The 19,874-nt window shown below is 44.7% G+C and overlaps 1 protein-coding gene across 2 annotated transcripts in view; it reads right to left on the bottom strand.

Moving 5' to 3' along the window:
- NGEF (neuronal guanine nucleotide exchange factor) overlaps positions 1-19,874 on the bottom strand; it is a 77,804-nt gene that overhangs the window by 44,910 nt on the left and 13,020 nt on the right. The window lies entirely within an intron of this gene.

Genomic DNA, 19,874 nt, shown 5'->3' with positions numbered 1-19,874 from the left:
GGCGCAGAGGGCGGGCGCGACCCCGGGCCGCGGGAGCCAACTGGGCGGGACCTCCGCCGCCCGCGCCCGACGGCCTCGTCCGCCTCGGTGGGGAGGTTGGGGGCCGCCTAGCCTTGACTTCCCGGCCACTCCCCGCAGTCCAGCCGGGCTGCCCCAGCTCCGGAGGGTCACGCGTTGATCCCTAAGACGAACTTGGCCACGCCTTGCCCACGCCGGGCACCCTCTGCTGCCCCGGGTCCGGCCTCGGGGGAATGCGTCCCCGCCGGAGGTGCCTCTGTCTGAGGGAGCCCGTGGCAGAGGCTGGGGTCTTAGAGGCCCCCTGCCTGCCCACCTGTGACCTTGTTGGTGGGGAGGGGTCCAGCGCGGAGGCCTTTCCTAGGCGGGTCTGGCTGCAGAACGAGCAGCCCTCAGCGGCAGAGCCCGGAGGCTGCGACCGGCCTGGGATGGATTTGGCGGTGGAGGAGGAGAAAGTGGCCTGAAACCTCCCCCGGTTTCCCCGCCCGTTCACATTGACTTCTGGAATCTGCACCTTTGTGTTATCTAGTTCAATCCCACGCCGGATACAGAACCAAGTCTGTATCCATTGGGTCAATCCGACTCATAGAGACCCTGTAGGACAGAGTAGAACTGCCCCCACGGGTTTCCAAGGCTGTAATCTTTACGGTAGCAAACTGCCACAACTTTCTCCTTCCCAGCAGCTGGTGGGTTCGAACTACTGACCTTTTGGTTAGCAGCCCAGCACTTTAACCACTACACCACCAGGACTCCTTCCGGTTACAGAAAGCAAGCAAAAATAGGGAACTGGACTCGAGTGGAGTGGTGAGGGGGTGGTGAGGGGATTGAGGAGGAAACGTACTGCTCAGCGAGGTCCTGAAGGTGGGGGTGGGGGAACCCACCCTCTGCCTCGGTGGCTACACCCTCTGCCCAGGTGTGACATGCAGAACTCAAGGGATTTCCAACAAGACAACTGGTACGTTCACTATCCTTTCCCAGAGGCCGGCGCGCTCCCGTGACTATGAACTGTGTCTCAGGCTAGGGGTAATTTCTCATGTTTACCGTCCTGCAAACTCCTGGGGGTGGGGCTGGGGTGGGGGTGGAGTACAGAGCCAAGGGGAAAAATCTTCCTCTGCAACTTCCACCCATGGGGCATTTGTTTAAATGGGCACTTCCCACGTTTTTTAGTGCAAGTACACCTGCTAAGAGTGGTTCATCAGTTACTCTCAATTGCTTGACTTTGATCTATCCAATAGGGCGGGTGGGCACAACCGGTTGGCAGTTGGAACCCACCCAGAGGCACCCCTGAAGACAGGTCTGGAGATCTGCTTCAGAGTCACAGCCTTAAAAACACGGTGGAGCATAGTTCAATTCTGCACACATGGGGTCGCCATGAGCCAGAGACCACCCCAGGGCAACTAACAACAATAATCGATTCAATGGCTGGCTATCTAGGGTAAGGCAGTTGTGATAACGGGAGCGGAGAAGAGGAAAGAAGGAAGCAGCAATAGGAAAATCCGTTGCCACGGAGCCTATTCCAACTCACAGCGATCCTACAGGATAGAGTAGAACTGCCGCATAGGGTTTCCTAGGCTGAAATCTTCATGGGAGCAGATTACCAGGTCTTTTCTCCTGTGGAGCACTTCAACCACTGAGCCACCAGGGCTCCCAGCAGCAACAGGAAGAAAGGGCTTTTTGCCTGGAGCTGAATTCCTCTTCACAGATACCATCAGGAGCCCCTCCCCCGCCATGGCCACACCCATTCCATCTTCCCCCAGTGCAGAGTCTTGGAAAGGGTGAGCTGAAATCCAGTTCTCAAAGCTGCCCTTTAGCCTTAGGTCCCCCACTGCGGCCAGAACAGACAGGTCTAACCTCTCTTGCCTTTAAGGCTTCAGAACGTTTGAGTGACAACCATCTGGTCTTCTTTTGCAAGCCAAACACCTCGTCTTCCTTGACTTATTCCACATGGAACTATGTATCTCTGGACAGCCTTCTCTTGAACGTTACCATTTCACCTGCTCACTGCCCATCTCTACCTGGATGTTCCCTAAACACCTGAAACAAGGTGTATCCAACAGCCAACTGACCATCCTCCCACCACCAGCACCCTGGTACCAGATCCAACCAGGAGGCCAGGTAGAACTCAAGAGTTGTCCTCCACTTTTCCTATACCTTGATCAGTCCCTGAGCCGATGGCCCACCAAGCACCCTGGATTCCACAAGCCCCTCATAGCAGTCCTACCTCCTTGGTCGTCTGGCATCTGAACTGCGACAAGATGCTTCCCTCTGCAGCTTATCCTCTCTGCTCCCGAAAATCTTTCTAAATTATGGGTCTGATTGTGTCCCTCCCTTGTTTAACAACCTCGGCTGACATCTCATCACCTGTCCCATCAAACCTGTTGCAGGTGAGTCAATTCTGACACCTAGTGAACCCATAGGACAGAGTAGAACTGTCCCATAGGGTTTCCAAGGCCACAATCTTTACAGAGAAAGGATGCTGGAGATAGCATGATCAAATTTTGCAAGACCAATGACTTCTTCATTGCAAATACCTTTTTTCAACAACATAAACGGTGACTATACACGTGGACCTTGCCAGATGGAAAACACAGGATTCAAATTGATTACATCTGTGGAAAGAGACAATGGAGAAGCTCAATATTAACAGTCAGAACAAGGCCAGGGGCAAACTGTGGAACAGACCATCAATTGCTCATACACGAGTTCAAGTTGAAGCTGAAGAAAATTAGAGCAGGCCCATGAGAGCCAAAATATGAACTTGAGTATATCCCACCTGAATTTAGAGACCCTCTAAAGATTTGATGCATTGAACACTAATGACTGGAGACCAGACAAGTTGTGGAATGACATCGAGGACATTATACATGAAGAAAGCAAAAGGTCATTAAAAAGACAGGAAAGAAAAAGAAAAAGGATGTCAGAAAAGACTCTGAAACTTGCTCTTGAATGTAAAGTAGCTAAAGCAAAAGGAAGAAATGCAGTAAAAGAGCTGAACAGAAGATTTCGAAGGGTGGCTCAAGAAGACAAACTAAAGTATTATAATGAAATGTGCAAAGACCTGGAGATAGAAAACCAAAAGAGAAGAACATGCTCAGCATTTCTCAAGCTGAAAGAACTAAAGAAAAAACTCAAGCCTCGAGTTACAATATTGAAGGATTCTATGGGGAAAATATTGAAAGACACAGGAAGCATCAAAAGAAGATGGAAGGAATACACAGAGTCACTGCACCAAAAGAATTGGTGGACATTCAACCATTTCAGGCGGTAGCATATGATCGAGAACTGATGGTACTGAAGGAAGATGTCCAAGCTGCACTGAAGGGAATGTTGAAAAACAAGGCTATAGGAATTGACAGAATACCAACTGAGATGTTTCAACAAACAGATGCAGCACTGGAGGTGCTCACTTGTCTCTGTCAAGAAATTTGGAAGACAGTTCCCTGGCCAACCGACTGGAAGAGATCCATATTCATGCTCATTCCAAAGAAAAGTGATCCAACAGAATGCAGAAATTATTGAACAATATCATTAATATCACACACGAGTAAAATTTTGCTGAGGGATATCATTGCTGATGTCAGACGGATCTTGGCTGAAAGCAGAGAATACCAGAAGATATTTACCTGTGTTTTATTGACTATGCAAAGGCATTTGACTGTGTGGATTGTAACAAATTATGGATAATATTGAAAAGAATGGGAATTCCAGAACATTTAATTATGCTCATGAGTAACCTATACATAGATTTTGAGGCAGTCTTTGGAACAGAACAAAGGGATACTGCGTGGAAAGGTGTGCTTCAAGATTGTATCCTTTCACTATGCTTTTTCAATCTGTATGCTGAGCAAATAATCCGAGAAGCTGGACTATATGAAGAAGAATGCGGCATCAGGATTGGAGGAAGTTTAATTAACAACCTGCATTATGCAGATGACACAACCTTGCTTGCTGAAATTGAGGAGGACTTGGAGCACTTACTGATGAAGATCAAAGACCACAGCCTCCAGTATGGATTACACCTCAACATAAAGAAAACAAAAATCCTCACAACTGGACCGATAAGCAACATCATGATAAACGGAGTGGATATTGAAGTTGGCAAGGATTTCATTTTACTTGGATCCACAATCCATAACCATGGAAGCAGCAGTCAAGAAATCAAAGGATGTATTGCATTGGGCAAATCTGCTGCAAAAGACCTCTTTAAAGCGTTCAAAAGCAAAGATGTCACCTTGAGGACTAAGTTGTACCTGACCCAAGCCATGATATTTTCAATTGCCTCATTTGCATGTGAAAACTGGACAATGAGTAAGGAAGACCGAAGAAGAATAGAATTATGGTGTTGGTAAAGAATATTGAATATACCATGGAGTGTCAAAGAATGAACAAATCTGTCTTGTAAGAAGTACATTCAGAATGCTCCTTAGGAGCGTACTGTGGACATGTTATCAGGAGCGATCAGTCCCTGGAGAAGGGCATCATACTTGGTAATGTAGAGGGTCAGCAAAAAAGAGGAGGACCCTCAATGAGATGGATTGACCTAGTAGCTGCAACAATGAGCTGAAGCATAAAAACAATTGTGAGGATGGCAAAGGACAGGGCATTGTTTCGTTCTGTTGTACCTTGGGTTGCTATGAGTTGGAACCGACTCAATGGCACCTAAAAACAATTTTTACAGAAGCAGACTGCCGCATCTTTCTCCCGAGGACCTACTCGTGCGTTGGAACCACTGACCTGTTGGACAGCAAACTGAGCGCTTAACCACTGCACTACCAGGGCTCCTCCTGAAGGTAAAACTCAGACTTCTTGTACTGTAACGGGCTCTTTACCCACCACCTTCCTCAGAGCACTGTCCTTCCCACACACTTTTTCTGGTTCCTGGCTTTTTAAGTGCTGTTCCCTCTACTGAGGCTCTGCTCCCCCAAGTGAAACCCTCTCCACTTCCGGGCTCCCTGGGGCCATCCTCAGCAGGCTCTTTCCCCCTCATATCCATCCAGCACTGTAATTCTCTGCTAATAGGGCTGTGCTTTACTAAGCCGTGGGCTCCTCAAGGGTGAGGACCTGGGTGTCTTGCTCATCTTAGCACCAGGATCCAGGAAGACCCCTTTATGGGCAGCCGGTAAGATCTACTGTTCTGCATTGTTTTGTTGTCGTTAGTTGCCAGCTCATGGTGAGCCTACGTACAACAGAACAAAACGTTGCCCAGTCCTGCGCCATCTTTGTGATGGTTGGCGTGTTGAAGTCCATTGTTGCGACCATTGTGCTGTGCCTTCCAACCTAGGAGGCTCATCTTCCAGCACATGTTGGACAATATTCTGTTGTGATCCATGGAGTTTTCATTGGCAAATTTGTCAAACTTGCCAGAGTAGATCACCAGGCTATTCTGTCCCAGTCTGGAAGCTCCACGGAAACCTGTGCACCATGGGTGACCCTGCTGGGGTTTGAAAGGCTGGTGGCATAGATTCCAGCATCGCAGCAACACGCAAGCCACCACAGTACAACAAACGATCTTTTAAATTTGCTATAACACTGAAGTGGAAGCTGCTGCTTTCACACTTTGCTGCAGCCTCAAAGAGAAAAATTCATTTTTTTAATCAGAAAAATTTAAAGTGAAATTACACATGTTGAGTGTAAAAAATCTTCCGATTGAAAAATAAGCTAAAAATAGCCTCCTAATTATAAAATCAATTTAGCAGGTCACTGGATTCTAAAGGCATATAACCTTAAACTGACTCCTCCAGGTTCTATTTTGTATCCTATTTAGTGCTTCTTAGGCAGGCTATTGTTAAAATCTCAGCCTAGCTGGCATTTTGCTGAGAATCATTCACAAAATAAAGTATTGATAAATATTTCAAACATTTCTACCTGACTGGCACATAGTAGGTGCTCTATAAATAGTTGTGGATGAAGCCATGGTGTTTCAAAAAGGAAATGTATAGTTATTTTAGGTATTTTATCTAAGGTTTTTTTTTTCTTCCTTTGGGTTATAAAAGGTAAATATTGGAAGCAAAGTGGATTCTGATTTATGTAGCAACCTCTGCCTTCAGTGTCCTTATTTCTGGTTATAAAACCTGTCTCTACCCCAACGGAGAACTGTTAGATGCAGGGGGAACCTTAGAAATGATCTCGTCCAACAGTTTTATTTTACAGAAGCAGCAGGACCAGAGGGTTCAGTGGCACCTCCAAGACCCCATAACTGGCTGCTGGCAGATTTGGGAATGTATATAGTAAGCCAAGGCTACACTCTGTGGCAAAAGGAACCACACATTTCAGTTCAATTCTTCTAAACGTTTTGGAAGTCACGTCACATTTCATCAGACTATCCAAAGTGAAAACACATTTGTTTTTTTTTTTTTTTTTTAGTAGTGAGAAGACTTTCCTCAAATATATATTGGGAACTCGGGAACTTCTAGGAAAGGTGCTTGGCAGCTTTTAATTAGCTGTATCGTTTTAAATCTATAAACACAGTATTTTATTTTTGTCGCTCTCGAGTGACTTTTTCACTTGCTTTGAAACTCAGCTAATTTAATTCACATATGCAGCATCGGCGGACAACTGGCAGACAGGCTACAGCCTCGAAGGTTAAGAGGACCCCAAAATCCAGGGAGGAAGTAAGGAAGAGGGCAAGACTCTCTGCTTAGGAAGACCTTACTGCTCACTGCAGCTCCAAGGAACCCATAAACCCATTCTTGGATGAAAATATTTCTCCCGAAAGAGACTTTCCAAAAATAAACCGTTCGGTTGTGTGGTTGGAAGTATTTAACTGAGGAGGTGGAGGTGGGGATTTTTCCTTACTTTTTATCAGGAGGATAGTTTATAAAGGTGGGATTGTGACATGTTATGGAAAGCAACATCAGTTTAGCCCTAATCTGATTTTGAGTACTGCAATCCCTCGCCTCCAACAGCCTACGTTTCCCTGATCTCTTCTTTTCACCAGTCCTTCCTAAAAACAGCTGTCATGCTAATTTCTCCCAAACATATCTGAGCCCACACATCTGGTATCTTCGTGACTTCTCAGTATCTTGTTGGTAATTCATTGCCCGAGACCCCAGGTGGTGCAAAAGGTTAATGTGCTCGGCTGCTAAACCGAAGGCTGGAGGTTTGAGTCCACCCAGAAGTACCTTGGAAGAAAGGCCTGGTGATCTACTTCTGGAAAATCAGCCATTGAAAACTCTATGGAGCACAGTTCTCCTCTGACGCACATGGGGGGTTGCCATGAGTTGGAGTCCATGGCAACTGATAGTATCTCTTACAGTCAGTGAGAGTAGCATTAGCATCTGCCATGTTACATCTTGCGTTTCTTTGGTCAGTGAAGATGTCTCTTCCACTAAGCTCTTTAGCACCTGGCAGGTCATGGCTTCTGAGATTGGTGTTTCAAGCTGGTGGTGTTGGGGGGAGAGGGGGCGTGGCAGTGACCTGTTCTCAGTGGCATCACTAGGGGGTGTGGGAAGTGCACACTGCACCCCTGACACTGTCAGAGGGGGTGACACCAAAATGACCCAAGGGCCTGTGGTAGTGGTGGTAGAATTGGACAGGTTTCAGTGATTACAGGAAGCAGGTGTTGAGGTCTTAGGGCGTAATTGCTGATGATTGGATATCGCTATGTGGATACATTTTCTGAATCAAAAATCGGTGACTAAGAATTTTGTTCCACTTCCAGATGTGAGAGGCAGCCTGGATGGTGTTGGCTAGGGAGACGTTGGGGTTTCCAAAGCATTCTGATGATTTATGTGTCCTTGATGGTGTTGTTAGGTACCACTGAGTCAGCTCTGAATCACAGAGACCTTAGGTACATCTGAACAAAATGTTGATCGGTCCTGTGCCATCCTCACAATCCTTTCTGTTTGGGCCATTGTTGCAATCACTGTGCCAATTCATCTTGTTGAGGGTCTTCCTCTTTTCGCTGACCCTCCCTCTATCTTACCGAGCATGATTTCCTTCTCCAGGTTCCCCCTGATGATGTGTCCAAAGTACGTGAGAAGAAGTCTCACTATTCTCACTTCTAAGGAGCATTCTGGCTGTACTTCCTCCAAGACAGATTTGTTCGTTCTTCTGGCAGTCCATGGTATGTATATTCAATATGTTTTGCCAACATCATAATTCAAACTCGTCGATTTTTCTTTGGTTTTCCTTTTTCAATGTCTGGCTTTTGCATTCATATGAAGCCACTGAAAAGACCATGGCTTGGGTCAGGGCACCTTAGTGACATCTTTGTTTTTTAAGATTTTAAAAAGGTCTTTTGCAGCAGGTTCGCTCAATGCGATACGTTGTTTGATTTCTCAACTGTTGCTTCCTGGCGATCTACTTCTGAAAAGCAGAGTGTCCTTGGTAGCGTCTTTAAAAGCCTGAGACAAATGGTGGCCATTCTTTCAATTATGAGAAGCAGACAATTGTATGGCCTTGATAGGAATGTATTTCCCAAAACAGGCTTCCAAAATAACTCTTGGATAAGATGCCATAGCGCTTGTGTGATTATTTGAAACTGTGAAAATGAGGGAGGGCCCGGGATGTGGGTTCTTCTGGAATATTCCTAACCAAGGAGCCGGGGGACACCTAGGGTCTGGGGATTTGGGCTGTGGGTGTTGTCACAGGCCCTTGACCAATAGGAGCATCCTGATACAAGGGGGACCTAGAAATAAATGGGAGTCCCTGGGTGGTACAAACTTTAACGTGCTTTGCTGCTAACTGAAAATTTGGAGGTTCGAGTCCACCCAGAAGAAAGGCCTGGTGATCTACTTCCAAAAAATCAGCCATCAAAAACCCTATGGAACACAGTTCTACTTTGACACACATGAGGTTGCCATGAGTCAGAATCAACGCGACAGCAGCGGGTTAAGGAATAAATGCTGTCATTTCCCAGATACACTGATGATGAAAATTGGAGTAAATAAGATTAGGAGCTGTCTAGGTGCATGGCAGATAATTATAATTTACAACTTTAGGTTGTGGTTATGGGGGTTTATACACTTTTAGAACTCAAACTATAAAGGAATGAATAGCCGCCTACTTCCTTTCTAGATTTATTCATGATAAGTTACCTTATAAACGATATAGTTAGATCTAAATTAAGTCCTATATTAGAGAGAGCACTTTGTAAACTATAGTGCCTTGTACATATAGAAAGGGATCCTGTTATTATATTATTATTACTAAGGAGCCCTGGTGGCGCAGTGGTTAAAGTGATCGACTGCTAACCTAAAGGTCGGTGGTTCGGAACCACCAGCATCTCCTCGGGAGAAAGATGTGGCAGTCTGCTTCCATAGAGATTTACAGCCTTGGAAACTCTATGGGGTTCCTATGAGTTGGAATTGACTCGTTGGCAGCAGGTTTGGTTTGGTTTATTATTATTATTATTTAAGAAGTATTATGGATTGAATTATGTCCCCCAAAATTGTGTGTCAACTTAGCTTAGGCCATGATTCCAAGTGTTGTGTGGTTGTCCACCATTTTGTGATCTGATGTGATTTTCCCGTGTGTTGTAAATCCTACTTCTATGATGTTAATGAGGTGGGATTAGAGGCAGTTATGTTAATGAAGTAGGATTCAATCTACAAGACTGAGTTTTGTCTTAAGTCAATCTCTTTAGAGATATAAAAGAGAAAAGAGAGCAGAGAGACAGGGGGACCTCATACCACCAAGAAGCAAGAGCCAGGAGAATATTGCATCCTTTGGACCTGGAATCCCTGTGCTGAGAAGCTCCTAGACCAGGGGAAGATTAATGACAAGGACCTTCCCCCAGAGTTGACAGAGAGAGAAAGCCTTTCCCTGGAGCTGGCACCCTGAATTTGGACTTCTAGCCTCCTAGACTGTGAGAGAATAAATTTCTCTTTGTTAAAGCCGTCCACTTGTGGTATTTCTGTTATAGCAGCACTAGATGACTAAGACAGAAAGTCTACACTTATCGCTAAAATATATTCACTTGTAATGGAGAATGCATTGCCTTAACCATTAACTGAATGTAGCAAAACTGCTTAAGATATAAAACGAGGAAGAAGAAGGTGTCCTTTCATAAACAAGAAGGACTCGAAAGAATAGTGTGTAGTTAACACAATTAATCATTACAAAAGACTCACACATAGTTGCTTGAAAATTGCAAATAACGAGATGTTAGAGAAGGCTTTTTCATAACAAGAAGTAAGTAATACGATAACTTCTTATTTCCGATCAAAACATACCACTTTGTCCTTAACATCCAGTAGAAAGAATGTTTTTGGTTAAGTCACCAGGACCCATCATTTGAGGATTTAGAGTCTCTTAAAAAGACCAATATGTTTTTTGGTAGAGACGGGCCACTTTATGAGAGCTGTTAGAGATACGAACAAAGTGTACAGACAAGACAAACAAGACAAAGTGTTTCATCCCAGGACCTCGTCTGCCCTTTGTAAGGTTGATAGAACACCTTTCTCCCCAGGAATTCAAAGCTCTGGACTACCACTGACCTTTCTATTTCCAAGATTCTTATAAGAAAACGGATGACAGCAGCACATAAATTAACACAAAATAAATGAATCCTGTCATAAAGAGAGAGGAGCCCTGGTGGCACAACGGTTGAGTGCTTGGCTAATAATCGAAAGGTTGGTGGTTTGAACCCACCCAGTGGCTCCATAGGAGAAAGACCTGGCGATCTACCCCGTAAAGATTACAGCCTAGAAAACCCCATGGGGCAGTTCTACTCTGTTACATGGGGTTGCTATGAGTCGGAATCTACTCGATGGACACCCAACAATAACAACAACATCACCAAGAGAAAGTACGATATTTCAAAGATGGCAGAAACACAGCAAGCAAAGTTTTCAGAGTGAGCAGTTGGCTTTAGCCAAGCCTCCAGAAGCCATTGTTGGCCACTGGTGGTGGGAGTGTGAATTGATACAACCTTTCCAGGGGGCTACCTGGCAACTCATGTCGTAAGTCTGCAAATGCTCTTACTGTCCAGCGAAGAGCTTCACTTGAATATCTTCTAACTACATATTAAAACTGTACAGAAAAATTAGCTGCAAGGATGTTTATTATAGTGTTATTTACAATAGTAAAATATTTGGAGAAATCTAATTGTCCAATAGTAGAAGATTGACTATTTAAATTACAACACACATATGGAATGTATACATAAATAGAATACGAAACCAAAAAAACTACACCCATTGCCGTCGAGTCTATTCCGACTCATAGCGACCCTGTAGGACGCGGTAGGACTGCCCCATAGAGTTTCCAAGGAGTGGCTGGTGGATTAGAACTGCTGGCCTTTAGGTTAGCAGCAGAACTCTTAACCACTGCACCACCAGGGCCCCAAATGGAATATTAAGTACTATTAAGAATGATTTATAAAAATCTTTAATAATCTGGAAAGATGTCTGTAATATATCAAATAAAAAAAGCAGATACCCAAACTGGGTGGCAGCATGATTTTATTTTGTTTATAAATAGATTGCTTTGTGGAATTTCAAGCACACGTTAATGCTTTGAAAAAGACTGGAAGAATGATCACCAAAACCATCTGGCAGTACTTACATCTGGCTGCTTGGATTCCGAGGGGATTTTCCCATTTTTACTCGTGTGTTTAAATTTTTTTTCTACAATAAATGTGTCACTTATGTAATAAGAAAAAAGTTACTTTAAGAAACAACGTCAATCCCTTTATTGTGCATAAATTTAGAGCCCGAGTTTAAAGCGTTCACGTAACCATAGCGGATCCTGATGCAGTTTGAAAAAGGAGGGGAGGCTGTTTTGTATTCTCTAGATGTACTGGGGGAAAAGAAACACCTCAACTTATGACATAAATCTGGCTTTGAAAAAGCTCTTCAGTTTCTGAAGAATCACAAATTCAGATTTGACAGTAAATTACTTCCTGACATCGCTAACATGAAAGTACTTACCTGATATTCTAATCTGCCTGGTTATAAAAATAGTCTCTTTTCCAGAAATTCCCCTTCTCCTACCACAAATCCAATGCATGACTTGCAACCAAGATGTTTCCTCAACTGAAGCCCTGACAGCACCCAAGGAGTCATCAAAGGCTGGTCTCCTTGCCCTTGAGCATGTCTACAGTTGACCTGCACGCACTCAGATGCCACCACCTCCATGCAGCCCCCCATGACACTGCTGGCTATCTTCACTCCCAGGGTCTCCTGCAGCACCTCACCTGGCCTTCTCTGAAGAATCGAATTCCTTTGTTGAGAATCAATGATCTCTCCTACTAGAGCGGGCATGGAGACACAGGACTCAGCCTGGTTGATTTTTGTCCCCCTCCATGTACCCAGCAGAATGCTCTGTACGTCTTTGAGGCTCTGGACACATTTGCTGAATGGAGGCGGATTTGGAGGAGGCTTGGAAACATAGACCTTCTTGTGGTATCGTTTATCTTGTTTGTTATTATTGCGTGCTGTTAAATAGATTCTGACTCGTAACAACCCTACTCTCTCCTAGCAAGTTATTGTTAGCTGCCAGGAGTTGGTCCTGCAGCATCCTCACGATTGGCTGCAGACCGGACCCTTGTGACATACAAGGTTTTTTTTTTTCATTGACTGATTTTCGGAAGTAGATTGCCAGGCCTTTCTTCCTAGTCTTTCTTAGTCTGGCAGCTCCACTGAAACCTGTTCAGCATCATAGCAACACGGAAGTCCCCACTGCCAGATGGGTAGTGGCTGCGTGTGAGGTACAGTGGCCAGGAATTGAACCCCACTCTCCCGCATGAAGGCAAGAGTTTTACCACTGAACCACCACTACCCCCACATTACAGCCATAGAAACACAGGCCATTTGCCTTTCACCCGTTAAATGCAACTCCCTGAAAGGTGAGTGCACCGTAAAGCCCAAGCACCATCACTTCCTGGAAAAATCAGTTTATCAGCAAGGAAGGGAAAGTTCCCTTTTGTTTTCTTACCTACTTAACTGTTCACCTCCACCACCACCCCCAGCCCCCTGAGCTGACCAGTGGAGGCTTCTTTTCCTAAATTTAAGCCCAGGGCTCCTTCTTTCCACGCAGTGAAGATTGCGTGTTAAATTATTGCTATTTCTAACATGTTGCTAAGCCCTGAGAGTGGCTTTTTATTTGTCACAGAGTTTAGCAGGGTCTCTGGGCCCTGTTTCTCTGTCTAGGCTCAGGGTAGAAAGAGGGTGCTTCTGAGGTCTCCCCACCCTTCCTAACAGTTGGGGGTCTTTTGCGGGGGTTTCAGAGGACGGTCTTTGGTTTGCCAGAAATGCATGCTTCCATTTGGCATTAGCACTGTGCTCTTAAAAAAGAAAGAGACTCTAACCTGTCATCAGCTGAGTGTTTTCACTAAGAAGTGATGAATTCTTACCAGGAAAGAGGCAAGCCTTCTTGACAGGCGTGAGTCAGAGAAATCACAGGACAGAATAGAAAATGTCTTCCCGTTGAGAACACCTTGGAATACACGCCCCTCCTTAAACCACTGGTCCTCAGCCTTAGTAACTCACCTGCTGTAGCTCTAGATCATGCGGTTGTCTTAAAGACAGAGCATTCCACAAGTTTCTGGATCGAAATGCATTGTTAGCACAGAACTTAAAAACTTCAGGGGGAACAGATACTCTCAGTGCTGATGGGAGAGCAGAATTGTCCGACCTCACATGGAAGGGAATTGACAACAAATAACGGAACTACATATACATTTACCCTTTGACCTGGCAACCCCACTTTAGGAATTCACCCTGAGGACAAATCCACAAATATGGATCAAGATATGCCCAGGTTACTCCTTGTAGCTCTATTTTTAATAGAAAATTTATTGGAAAGAACCTAACACATCCAAAGGAGATTGGTTGAATAAACTATGGTATAGCCATACAGGAGCCCTGGTGGCACAGTGGTTAAAGTCCTTGGCTGCTAACCGAAATGTCTGTGGTTTGAACCCACCGGCTGCTTTTCGGGAGAAAGATGTGGCAGTCTGCTTCCATAAAGATTTACAGCCTTGGAAACCCTATGGGGAAGTTCTGCTTTGTCCTATTGAGTTGCTATGAGTTGGAATTTGACTCAAGGGCAACGGATTTGCTTTTTTTTTTAAAATGTAGCCACACAATGGAGTATTGCGTGGCTGTAGAAATAAGAAGGAGAAAGTTTCTTTGAACTGATATGAAGTGATTTCCAGTGTTCAGTGATAAAAAGCAAGGTATGGAAGAGCATATATGGCATGCTACCTTTGTGATACAAAGAAGAGGAAGTTATACAGTTATACACACATTTGTCGCCCCACAAAGAAATGCAGAAAGGAAAAAAGAGAAATAAATGAAGGTGGTTACTTCCAGAGTTGGGTGGAGGGTGAGACTTTTCTGAGTGTACTTTCTATATAGTTTTGACTTATAAACCATGTAGATGTGTTACGTATCCAAATAAGACAAGAAAATCTAAAAGGATGGAAAATATTTTTTAGAATTGAGAATGAACAGAAATAAATGGATCTAAGTGGTTATCAAGTTGATCGCATAGCCATAGAAAAATAGATTAATTCAAGGAATTTTTGAACATAGTACCCTGTCTTTATACCTTTACTGAGATTTATTCTAGACCAAAAAAAAAAAAAAAAAAAGAAGCAAAAAATTCTTAAACTATTTGATAGATTTGTTGTTGCTTATGGTACAGGTATAGTGATTTCAAAATTCTTTTGTTTGTATTTGTAGATGGAGCAACAGCCCACAATATATTGATATTGAGAATCAGGATCCTCACTATTGGAAAAGGGAGATCAAAATATTGAATGAGGAAAGTGAAGAAGAATGTGCCTGGTAGTGCAGTGGTTAAGAGCTTTACTGCTAATCAAAAGGTTAGCAGTTCAAATCCACCACCTGCTCCTTGGAAACCCTATGGGGCGGTTCTACTCTGTCCTATAGGGTCACTATGAGTCGGAATTGACTCGACGGCAACAGGTTTTTTTGGTTTATATGGACACACACGTACACACACATCTACATATTTTCTAGCTCGTTCACTGAAAAGTCCTAAAAGAAATGACCCTCCAACAGTAGTGGGCATAGCTAGCACCTACATCTTGGTTTCTAAGTACCATTCTCCACTAAATGGAACCAGGGCTCCTTGGAGAAACAGCTGATTCCAGACCTGGTATATAGGAAATATAAGTTGGGCCTGGAAACATCTTGCTGTGTCAGAAAGCAAGGAAGTGATCAAAGACTCAAGGGGATATATCAAAGGGACATAGCCAGCTTGAAGAGGCTCCCACTGGCCGAATTTGGGACAATCTGTGTATCAAAAGGAATAATGACAGTAATGGATTAAAACACATCAAACTAAAGCAAAACTAAAAAAAAAAAAAAAAGAAACCAAGAGTCCATGAATCATGACGGCTGTCGACTCAATTCCAACTCATGATGACCCAAGTGTTTTGGAGTAGAACTACGCTCCTTAGGGTTTTCAGTGGCTATGACCTTTCGGAAGTAGATCACTAGGGCTTTCTTCTGAGGTGCCAATGGGTGGGTTTGCACAGCCAACCTTTCTGTTAATAGTCGAGTGCTTAACTGTGCCACCCAGGGACTCCCAACGAGTCCACAGTGATACTCAAAAGCAAAATATGTCCCACCAAAAAACAAAGGAAGGAGGTCTTCTTCACAGAAGAAAAACGACTAATATAGGTAGAAGGAAGAGTAGAATATCTTCCATTTTGCAAATTCCCAACTTAATATTAGATTCAAGCAAGGATCATTACTGGATGTTAAAAGCTGCTGGGAGAAAGATTAATGGGAAAGAGGATATTCAAATGTTCTCAAACTATCATTCTCCAGATAGCTTAGTTAACAAAAGGAAAAAATGTACCTTTCCTTCGGCGCCATCTGTCAGCCTCCAAATTAACCAAGTGATCAAGCTTAGCATCAGGAATAGTGAGCCAAGCTGACACGAGGTACCTCCTGATGGGATGCAATTTGAAGCGCTCACAACATCACCTGGATGCACTCTTGTTAAAAATGTTTAACCGGAATCCAATCAAACGTCTAGATCTAACTTCTAGTTTAAAGGAAATACAGGGAGTAAGGGAACAAGTTAAAACCAATAGGAAGAAGCTGTCAGATAATCAGTCCACAATGGGGGACATTCTACAAGATAAGAACCAGGATTTTCAGTCAGCCTTGAAAAAAAAATGGGGAGACTGTTTTAGATTATAGGCATCTAAAGAGAGCCATGGTGGCACCGTGGTTAAGCGCTGGACTGCTAACTGAAAGGTCGGTGCTTCGAACCCACCAGTTGCCTCATGGGAGAAAGATGTGGCAGTCTGCTTCCCTAAAGATTACAGCCTTGGAAACCCTATGGGGCAGCTCTGTTCTGTCCTACAGGGTGGCTATGAGTTGGAATTGACTCGATGGCAACGGGTTAGTGAGAGCAAACAAATAAATGTAGTACTGGAAACTTTAAATCTTAATTCGCAAACCCCTGCTATAAAAGATATTTTGAGGACAATTGGGGAAATTTGAATATAGCCTGGATATTAGATATATTATGGAATGATTGTTAATTTTTTTTAGGTGTGATAATGGTACTGTGATTATGTCATTGTTAGGTGCCATCAAGTCGGTTCTGATGCACAGTGACCCTATGTGTAACAGAACGAAACACTGCCCGGTCCTGCGCCATCCTCACAATTGTTGTTATGCTTGAGTCCATTGTTGCAGCCACCGTGTCAATCCATTTAGTTGAGGGTCTTCCTCTTTTTTGCTGACCCTCTGCTCTACCAAGCATGATGTCCTTCTCCAGGGACTGATCCCTCCTGACAACATGTCCAAAGTATGTGAGGTGTAGTCTCGCCTTCCTTGCTTGTAAGGAGCATTTTTGCTGCACTTCTTCCAAGACAGATTTGTTCATTCTTTTGGCAGTCCATAGTGTATTCAATATTCTTCACCAACACCACATTTCAAAAGTGTCCGTTCTTCTTCGGTCTTCCTTATTCATCGACCAGCTTTTGCATGCATACGAGGCGATTGAAAACACCATGGCTTGGGTCAGAAGCACTTTAGTCTTCAAGGTGACATCTTTGCTTTTCAACACTTTAAAGAGGTCTTTTGCAGCAGAATTTGCCCAATGCAATACGTCTTTTGATTTCTTGACTGCTGCTTCCATGGGTGTTAAATGTGGATCCAAGTAAAATGAAATCCTTGACAACTTCAATCTTTTCTCCATTGTCGTGATGTTGCTTATTGGTCCAGTTGTAAGGATTTTTGTTTCCTTTATGTTGAAGTGTAATCCATACTGAAGGCCGTGGTCTTTGATCTTCATCAGTAAGTGCTTCAAGTCCTCTTTACTTCCAGCAAGCAAGGTTGTGTGATATGCATAATGCAGGCTGTTAATGTTGTTAATGAACCTTCCTCCAATCCTGATGCCCTGTTCTTCTTCATATGGTCCAGCTTCTCAGATTATTTGCTCAGCATACAGATTGCATAAGTATGGTAGACCAAAAAGAATCAAATCCATTGCATGGATTCTCACTCATAGCGACCCTATAGGACAGAGTAGAACTGCCCCATAGGGTTTCCAAAAAATGGCTGGTGGATTCAAACTGCTGGCCTTTTGGTTAGCAGCCAAGCTCTTAACCACTGTACCAGCAGGGCTCCTGGTTATGTAGACAGAGAGAGAAATAACTGCCGTCGAGTCAGCTCCGACTTATGGTGACCTTATGTACAACAGAACTGAACATTGTCTGATCCTGCATCATCCTCACAATTTCTGGCATGTTTGAGTCCATTGTTTCGGCTATTGTGCCAATCCATCTCATCAAGGGTCTCCCTCCCATTCTGTATTAGTTCTCTGTTGCTGTGTAACAAGTGATCCCAAGACTTGGCAGTTTGCAGCAACATTTATTCTTGCACATACTTTCAGAGGCCAGGAAGCTGATGGGTCTGGCTTAGGGAATCTCATGAGCTTATGGTCAAGCTGCTGGCCAGGGATGGAAGCTCTACTTCTAAGCTCATTCACATGGTTGTGGGCAGGAGGCCTCAGTTCCTTGCCTCGTGGGCGTCTCCTTGGGTTGCTTGAGTGTCCTCACAACATGGCGGCTGGCTCCCCATAGCAAGTAATCCAAGAGAGGGAGAGAACAATGCCACACTGCCTTTTATGACCTTGCCTTTGATTCACCCACCATTACATCCACTATGTGGTCGCTAGGTCCAGCCCACACTCAACAGGAGGGGGTTATACAAGGGCGTGATACCAAGCGGCGGGGTCATTGGGGACCATCTGGGAGAAATTTTACCACACATTCCTTCTGCTTTTGCCAGAAAAGTTATGAAGATGACCAATGCCAGTGTTCCATTTTCTGATTGTAGTGCTCACCAAAGCACACTCCAAAGTGAACAAAGACATTGGAACTTTTCACCAAAGCTGCTGTCCCTTTAGCCCTCCCTGGCAGAGCCACGACCTGCCCCCCAACAGCACGGGGTTTTCCATGTTTCCATTGTCCCAGTCACTTCCTGTGGCTGTTTTAGATAGAACAGACTGTTTCTGCAGAATGACAGTACCAATTGCCATCAAGTCAGCTCCAATTCACGGCAACCTCACGTGTGTCAGAGTAGAACTGTGCTCCACAGGGTTTTCAATGGCTTAGTTTTTGGAAGTAGATCACTAGGCCTTTCTTCTGAGGCACCTCTGAGTGGACTTGAACCTCTAATCTTTCAGTTAACAGCCAAGCACATTCACCGTTTGTACTACCCAGGGACTCTTTTATAGAATGAACCACGCGTCACCTGTCATTTGACTTTGAACCCAACTCCAGCCGTCGAGTTCCTTTTGCTCAGACACAGGTTCTTAGCTCTCCCCAGGGCGAGGCATGACAGCCTTCTCTGCAGTCACGTGTCTTTGCAACCCGGGAAGACCTGGATCTTGGCATAGTAATTACACCTGGCCAAAATAGAGCATGCTATTATCCTGCGCTGCAGAGTCAAGATCGTAATTTGGAGGTTTTATAGTTGTCTGACAGGCAGTGTCAGGATTCAGGAGGCCAACAGCTCCAATTACCCACATCAGGGGGAAAGAGGAAGCAGGGAGTTTGACACTCCCTCTCATCCTTGGCTGCAGTTGGGGATCCCGGGGTGCCAAGAGCCACATCCCTCACTCCTTTCTGTCTCTGCACCTTGTTCTGCCCCACTCCCCACCCCCCAGGTGCAGTAGACTTCCAGTGCCTCGCTTATAAGAGAAACAAGGCATTTCTCCCAAGGGTTCTCAGACTGTGTGGAGGATGACATGCTCAATGGCACTGCTGGAGACAAGGTAACAGGGAATTTTGTGTGGCAGTTTTTTATAGCGTCTCTTCATGGAAGCCAGGGGTAGATATCAAAGGCGGGTTGGCTGAGGTTTGCTGCTAGAGTGGAGGGGTGGGGGAAGGTACCGGGTGACACGCTGCAAGCACACAGCCCAGGGAGCCTGCAATCCAGGGATTAACCCCGGATTATGGAGACGATGGATGGGCTGCCAGGCCTTCCAAACGTCCTCGTGCGGGGCTGGGTGAGAGTCAGGGTGGGGCTCATGGCCCAGGCAGAGACCAGGGAGGTAGGTGCTCTGCCTGGGGATAAAATAAACAACAAACAATAAATAAGATTTTAAAGAAAATAGTAAAGGAGTCCCTAGGTGCTGCAGATAGATAATGCACTTGGCTGCTAACCAAAAGGTTGGCAGTTCAAGTCCACCCAGAGGCTCCTTGGAAGAAAGGCCTGGTGATCTCCTTCTGACAATAGCAGCCCTTGCAAACCCTCTGGAGCACAGCTCTACTCTGACACACACACAGGGCTGCCGTGAGCTCAGCTCTACTCTGATACACACACGGGGCTGCCGTGAGCTCAGCTCTGCTCTGACACACACATACGGGGCTGCCGTGAGCACAGCTCTGCTCTGACACACACATACGGGGCTGCCGT

This window comes from Trichechus manatus, unplaced genomic scaffold (assembly GCF_000243295.1).
Source record: "Trichechus manatus latirostris isolate Lorelei unplaced genomic scaffold, TriManLat1.0 scaffold00249, whole genome shotgun sequence".
Lineage (NCBI taxonomy): Eukaryota > Metazoa > Chordata > Mammalia > Sirenia > Trichechidae > Trichechus > Trichechus manatus.
This window is presented reverse-complemented; position numbering and strand designations above follow the sequence as displayed.